Source organism: Bison bison, unplaced genomic scaffold (genome assembly GCF_000754665.1).
Source record: "Bison bison bison isolate TAMUID 2011002044 unplaced genomic scaffold, Bison_UMD1.0 scf7180017864503, whole genome shotgun sequence".
Lineage (NCBI taxonomy): Eukaryota > Metazoa > Chordata > Mammalia > Artiodactyla > Bovidae > Bison > Bison bison.
The window spans coordinates 1,187,041-1,194,510 of NW_011495061.1; the positions used below are offsets into that span (position 1 = coordinate 1,187,041).

At 59.1% G+C, this 7,470-nt stretch overlaps 1 protein-coding gene across 1 annotated transcript in view; it reads left to right on the top strand.

The window, feature by feature from the left end:
- The window catches only part of PTPRN2 (protein tyrosine phosphatase, receptor type, N polypeptide 2), a 373,453-nt gene that overhangs the window by 129,126 nt on the left and 236,857 nt on the right, over positions 1–7,470 (top strand).

Here is a 7,470-nt window from a genome sequence, read left to right on the forward strand (position 1 = left end):
TTGGTTGCCTTTGAAACTGTGCTCGGTATCTCCCTCAAGAAAATGCTGGAGCCTCTGGGAGCGCGATCTCCCTTCTTCCAGTGACACCGGTGTGAGGTCTGCAGCGGGAAAGTTGTTCTCTTCTTCCCGCGGGAGGGGCCCTTCCATCTCCCTAGTTACAGACCCCGTGGGGCGGGGCGGAGAGAGCAGGGCGCCTGCGCGTAGACGTGACACCCTCGGAGGCGTCGAGTCCCAGCATCGCCGCGCCGGCCACATAAGTAGGCACTCGACTGAGTCCTCCATCAGCAATTAGAGCCGAAGGCACTCAGCCCCGGAGCCCTGGCGCGGGCCGAGCGGATCGCGGGCAGTTAATGAAACGTGCGCTGTGCGCCGCGGATGCACCGCCCTGGGGTGCTTGTCCCCATCGTGAGTCAGCGGGCCCGGAGCCAGTCTGTGCGCGCGCATCTGAAATCCCTGATTTCACGCCCGCCGTGACAGTAATTAACCGTTAAGGGCGCTTATTTACCCGCTCCTGGCTCAGGGCGAGATGCCTCCACGTGGCCACTCCAAGGCCCACCGGAGCCCTGGCTCTTGAAATAAGAACGTATTTAGCAGCTGCTTAGGCACAGAGGCAGGCTCTGTGCTCCACAGACACCAGGCAGGGCACCTTGCGGGGGGCCTGCGTCGAAGCCCCTGTGTCCCCAACCTTGGCAATTGGTGACGGGGAGGGGACGCCCGGGGTCTGTGGGCCCCCAAAACCATCTATAACCCTCGGGGGTGCAGTGACCACTGGCCGGAAGGCAGAGGGTTCGGAGGATCCAGGCACAGATGGGAGGTTCTGGTCCGCGGCTCCCAGCCTCTGCAGGTTGTCCTTCCTGCAGGAGGCGCCTGGTGCCCAGTGGTGGGGCGGACCCAGACCGACTCTGGCGAGGGCCCTGAGCATCAGGGCTCAGAGGCGGCTCAGGCCCTGGGCCCCTCCCTCCTGTGCGGTGGCAGAGCGTGTTCCTTGGAGATGGCAGACCGCCCTGGACAGGGGAGGGGAGGAAGGACCCAGGTCGGGGTGCGGAGCTGGGGGCTGCTGTGGTTCTGGGCGGTGGGGAGTTGGGGGTGGGGGTGTTGCGACTTTGCGGACTCCTCTGACTAGAGGTCGTAGGGACAGGTCTCGGAGGAGGGCGCTGACCACCGCCCCCTGCTCCTAGCCTGGCCGGGCACACATCCAGCTTGCACGCAGGGCCCCCTGTCTGTGATCTGACGCCTGTGTCACAGCTCAGAGACCTGCCCTGCCCCCTGGCCCCCGCCGCCCATGAACCCTGGGCCCCCCACGCCCCACCCTGCCGTCGCGCTCCCCCGCATGGTCACTGCTCCCTGGCTCATCCTGTTGGACAAACACGTGCACCGGCGTGTCCAGCTCATACGGTGAAAGCTCCCTGGACATGTCTCTCGGCACACTGGCCTTCTCGCCTCCCTGCCGCTCGCTGCCTCCTTCTTCCCAAAACCACCCCCAAATCTGCAAAGGCGTCTGGACTCCTAGCACCAGCAGGTCAGCATCTGCTCACTCCTGACACCCGGCCCGGCCCGGCCCAGCCCCTAGCGTCCCCTGGATGGTTCACGTCTGCGGCCTCGGAGCTCAGTGGTCAGCAGCAGTGGTCACTGTCCTGAGCGTGGCCTCTGGTCCTCCTGGCCTGCCTGCCTGGCCTCCTTCTGAAGCCAGCTGCACTGAGGGGTCTTCGTGTGGGGTCTGTATGTCCCCAGGGATCTCCCTGAGGCCACGACCCTTACGTCATCCTGTGACGATGACCCCACCTGGCCCGTTCTCCACGCTCCAGGCATGCACAGACACCAGCCCTAACTTTCTGTCCTTGGAGACCAGCAAGGGGTCCCCGAGGCTGGGCGAAGCAAGGACCCTAAACCTCTCCCCACACACACACCTGGCCCTGCCCCGGACCCCAGCTCACGGCAGAAATTGGTGACGCACTTTCTGGGGACTGGGGGACCCCACGAGGGGAGCCTGAGTCTCTGGCGGCTTGTCTGCAGAGATGACAACCTACACTCAGAGGGGAGCCCCTGCCCACTTCTGGGTGCCCTTCCACTATCTGGCAGGGCTCCGGCCTGGACAGTGGGGGTGCAGGGCAGAGCAGACCCAGCCCACAGCACTGCTCCTGCGTCTTCGTCCTTGCTTGCTTCCTCTGTGCTCCTCAAGCGGCCAGAAGCCTGACCTCACCCTCCCCAGGGGCAGGAAACGGCCACATCCCAGACCGCGTACTCCGTCCCAGGCTGAAGCGTGGCCGCAGGCGGCTCTCCTCCCCAGGGTCTCCCCGAGTCGCCCGTGTCTTCCCGGGGCGCCGGGTCTCCGTGGCCACGGGGTGCTCTGAGCCCGGATCTCAGGCCCCGTCCTTTTTCATCCGCAGAGGCAGTGCCGCCATCGCCTTTGCGGTTGTCAGGCCCCGAACCCAGGTCCCATAGAGGGAAGGGGGTGTGTGTGCGTGGGGTGGGCCCTGGATCTGGAAACGGGCGCAGGAGGGGCAAGTGGAGATATGTGTAAGAAGCTAGTCTTTCTTTTTCTAATTTTAATTGCCTTGTGCAGTGTTGAGCCTGATTTTGATGCTTCTGATTTTCCTTGAAATGTATTTGATATGAATGTCTCTGCTAATTCCTGACTCTGGAAAGTGGAGCAGAGTCTTGATTCCTAGAAATCTGCCATCATTTACGGGATGTCTCCCCAGTGCTGCTGATTCAACGTGCGATGACAGATAGCGGAATTAACGCCTTTTAAGCTAAATGGAAATATCTCAAAACAAAATTTAAAGGCAATGAACAGATTAGAGGGGACGCACGCATTCCTGATAGACTGGTGGTGTTTTGACATTTTTCAAAATCTAGTTTCTGATGTCTTGAATGTCTTCATATTTTTTCCAGTGAATAAAGTCATGTTTTTTTCCAAAGGAAAATTATGATATTACCAAGAAAAATAAACTCAAACATTTGGAAGAAAAACCATCTAGATGACTGTCCCCAGGCCAGCATTTCTGTGAGAGTGGCTTGCGTGGTATATCTGAAATAAACCGGGGCTTCCTAGTTCTCTAGAGTGTCGTAAATGCAACACAATTAGCAATGTACCTGCCTGTGTTTCAGCGGGGCCCCGGTGCAGATGCCCTGGCATAGCTCTGGATGGCGGCCTTGGGGCAGAGCCAGGCAGGAGGGAGAGCTGCCTCCTCGCAGGTTGTGGGAAAAGGAGGGGTTCTCCCGCACCCCCTGAGGGCCCCTGCCCTGAAAGTTAAACTGACGAAGACGGGCACGCAGGAGCAGAGCGGCACATTCACTTGATCTGTGTTTCCCAGGACACGTGGGGAGAGAAGCCCACATTCGTGGGTAGACCAGCTGCCTCCTGCTGAGTCGGGGGGCATGGGTGCGGACACCATGTGGGTCTCTGCAGAGGGCGTCTCTCCCAGAGGGTCTGGGCCTGCCTCAGGGAGAAGGCTGTGCACGCGGCTGGAGCCGCCCTCGGCCACGGGGGCGTGTCGGGGGGCGTGTCCTGGTCCCCAACTCGTCGGTGAGAGGTAGCACGTGGTTTTGGGGGTGTCTCAGAGCCTGGGCTCGGGGAGCTCTGTGGGGCAGGGCAGGCGGCCATCTACCCCCCGGTTCAGCCCAGCTGCACTTTGCCCCCATCGGTCACCGTTCCGGCTCCTGGGTAAGATTTTTGTCCAGAGAAAGGATTCTGCGGCCAAGCGTGTGTCGGTCCCCTCAGACCCTGAGAGGCTGTGAAGCTGTGGTCGCACTCCTCCCCCGATGCCTTAACGTGGCTCAGCTGTGTGCTGCCTGTGCTGGCGGGTGTGTGCGGCTGCCCACAGTCATCACGGGAGGCCAAGCGGGTGGCATGGGGACACTCCACGGTCACTTGAGGGACAGTGTAGTTTCCCCCAGAAGCGCCCCCAGCCTTGCCCATCTGTGGAAGCACGTGGCTGTTTCAGCGGCTGTTGGGAAAGCTCAGGGTGCGGGGAGCCTCTGAGAAGAACTGAGTGGTGCTCAGCGGCCAGAGAACGGCAGCCCGGGCAGCCCGGGGCACGGGGACCCTCGGGGTTGGGGGGTAGTGTTGAGCCGAGTCCCCAGGGACCCTGCGGCCAGTCCACTTGGACTTGGGGATGGATTGATGTTGACAGCCTTGCCAAGATGGGAAGAAGGCATGTGGGGCCAACCCCCTGCCCTGAGGGGATGGTGGGGACAGAGCCCCGTGTGGGCCTCAGGCCACAGGGAAGCTGTCACCCCCAGGGGTCACTTTTCACGTGTGGATGGAGTGGCACTTCATCATGCTTAGTAAATACCCGCAGATATGCAGTCAGTACCCACAGGAGCATGGTCGGTACCCATAGGTGCATGGTCAGTACCCAAAGGTGCATGGTCAGTACCCACAGGTGCATGGTCAGTACCCACAGGTGTGCAGTTGATACCCACAGGTGATGGTCAGTACCCACAGGTGCGTGGTCAGTACCCATAAGCGTGCAGTCGGTACCCACAGGTGCATGGTCGGTACTCACAGTGACAAGGTACTCGTGACAGAAATGCCTCATGGCTGTGCTGCCCGGGGACCGGCTCTCCAGGGGATAAATTCATGGTGATGCAGGAAGCCCCGTGGCAGCTGTGGGGGGTGGGGGACGTGGCAGAGGACCCTGGAGTGCAGAGCCTGCAGACACGCTGGGGACGTCCCAGCGCTGATCTGTAGCCTCATCCTTGGACATGGCTTCAGAGGTGGCTGGCGGGTAATAGTCTCAGATCTTTAATAGAAATCATAAGTGCTAACAGTTCCACTTGACTCAGGAAGCTGCAGGACAGTGCGGATCTGACGCTTTAAGAAGGGCCTCACTCTCGGTGAGTCCTCACACCCCAGAAACTTATCTTATGAGGATAATGCACCAGGCAAGAAAATGAAGGGCTTCCCTTGTGGCTCAGCTGGTAAAGGATCCGCCTGCAACACGGGAGGCCTGGGTTCAGTCCCTGGGTCGGGAAGATCCCCTGGAGAAGGGATAGGCTACCCACTCCAGTATTCTGGCCTGGAGAATTCCATGGACTGTATAGGCCATGGAGTCACAAACAGTAGGACACGACTGAACATCTTTTGCTAAGAAAATGAAAACGCAGAGCTTTGGAAATACCAAAACTGTCCTAAGTGTAAAACCCCAGGAAGGTCATTAATTATGTCATATTATTTCATGAAGATTGTCACGACAGCTCTGAACCTGAGCGCAGCTGTGGAAACTGTGCCATGGACTTGGGCTGGGGCAGCACGTGCAGATGTGAGGTCACCCCTAGAATGGTGGGATCACAAGCCAGTTCTCTCCTTTTCCAAAATCTCGGTCAGTATCATTTGTAGCTTTTATTTTGACATCGTTGTAAAGTTACAGGAAGTTGCAAGGAGGGCCCAGTGAGGCCATGTATATGTACTCACCGAGCCCCCACCCCGCGGGCTGCACCCACGTCGCTGTAGGCTGAGAGTCAAACCAGGAGATGGGTATCAGTTCAACGTGTGTGTCTGGAGAAGGAAATGGCAACCCACTCCAGTAATCTTGCCTGGAGAATTACATGGACGGAGGAGCCTGGCGGGCTACAGTCCATGGGGTTGCAGAGTCGGGCATGACTGAGCAACTATCACTCAATGTGTGTGTAGGTATTCGTCATTTTATCTTTGATACCATTTCTTATAGTTCTAGTAAAGAAAAAGCTTGCAACCAAAGTAACTGAGAACATGTTTGCTTTTAAATAAGTGAGGACGCGAGAGGAAATGCCACCACGTGTGTGCTGAGTGCGGCTCCCAGCTTGCTGTGGAGGACATTCCAGGTAACTCGAGTCCTCACACACTCACATCTGTGGTGCTGTGTTAATACAGACACGTAGGCAGGACGCAGTAAGTGGTCACACGTGTCCCGGGTTTAGACCGAGGCCCGTGTTTGGAAACCCAAGGGGAAGCACCCTGGGGGTGTGTGGACGCAGAGGGCGGGAGCGGCCTGCAGGGACCGCAGCTGGGCCTGGGCAGGTGGGGAGCTGTGACAGGTGGCGCTGGCAGGTGGGTCTTGTGAGACGGAAGGAGCTGCAGGCTCCAGAGTGTGTGAAGCAGGAGCGGTCGCTTTGAGGATGAATGCTGACACAGATCAGACGGACACGCCGGCGCCGGCAGGCTGTCCCGCGTAGACTGTGCGCTGACTGAGGCGGCGCTGGCTGTTGGACCCTGAAGACGTGAGGGCTGCTTGGCGGGGCCGCTCTCGCCCCCGCGGCTCCCCATCCCTGTCCGGCTGCGACCAGAGGATGGAGGGTGGGCCCTGGCAGCCACCTGGGGCTCGGGCGTCCTGGGCTGCTGGGGGCCCTGCCCTGTGCCCGTCCTCGAGGGCTCTGGTTCCTCAGGTTATATTCTTGTGCCTGTCACTTAATTTTTATTCTAATCTGTGTTTCCAGACAGAGAAAGTTGATTTTTTTTCTTCAAGGTGTAAAATGTGCGTCATCCCAAGAAAGGCTTCTTTAGCCTTGTAAATATTCCTATTTATGTTTGAAAATCTGCATAAAATTGCGTTAGAACATTTGCCGCGGTCTGTCCAGGCTGCCTGAGAACTCCAGTGCTAGGCTGAGGGGGCGGTGTCAGAGGTCAGAGTTCGGGGCGGTGTCAGAGGTCAGAGTTCGGGGTTGGCCACGTGGTCCCTTCCACGAGGACGGGTCCCCAGCTCTGCTGGCCGGGCCCCTCGGAGCTCAGCACAGCGTCCCCCACACAGCCTTAACCAGGGTTTCTCATACTGTTTTCTTATTTCTCAAAAGTGAAGAGACTCAGACAAAAATATGTTCAATATAATTAACGCACTTGACATGGTGGCAAACGTGAGTTCAGTGTGAGGCGGCGTCCTTTCCCTCCGCGGTGCTGTATACAGTCGCCATCACGTGGGCCCGCAGGGTCTTTTGAGTGCTTTCCGTGGTTTAAAGCAGGCGAGGTGCCTGTGATGAGGCAGTTGCCATGGTGACACACTCAGCTTTGATGCAGCGTCAGGGTAAACAGTCATGTAAGATGGAGTGCGTGTGGTCTGCCTGTGGCATCCCCCACCATCCCGGGCTGACATGTCAGCTGCGTTGCTATAGAAAGTGCCTGGTGTGTGTCTCCCTGCCAGGCCGCACTGTGGTCCAGCTGGGGCCGGGCGACCATCCCGCTGGGATGCGGGAGCGGGCACGTCTCATGGTCTGTGAGCTGGTTCAGGGTCCTCCTCCCCGGAGCCGGGCAGCCTGGATCAGAAGGCAGTGTTGATGTCAAGCCGAGCTCTGCAGACGCTCGGAAGAGCCCCCGGAACGCGGTGTTCCAGAAGCCCGCTTCCTGTCCTCAGCCCTAGGACTTGGAATTGCCGAGAAGGCGCAAAGACCGCTGGAGGGGTCGTGCAGAGCACCCCAGCCTCGTTCAGGGCAGCGGCCGTGTGGCCAGGGGCAGCCCGCGAGAGACGAGTGTCCCTGGCGCCCACGCGCCCACCC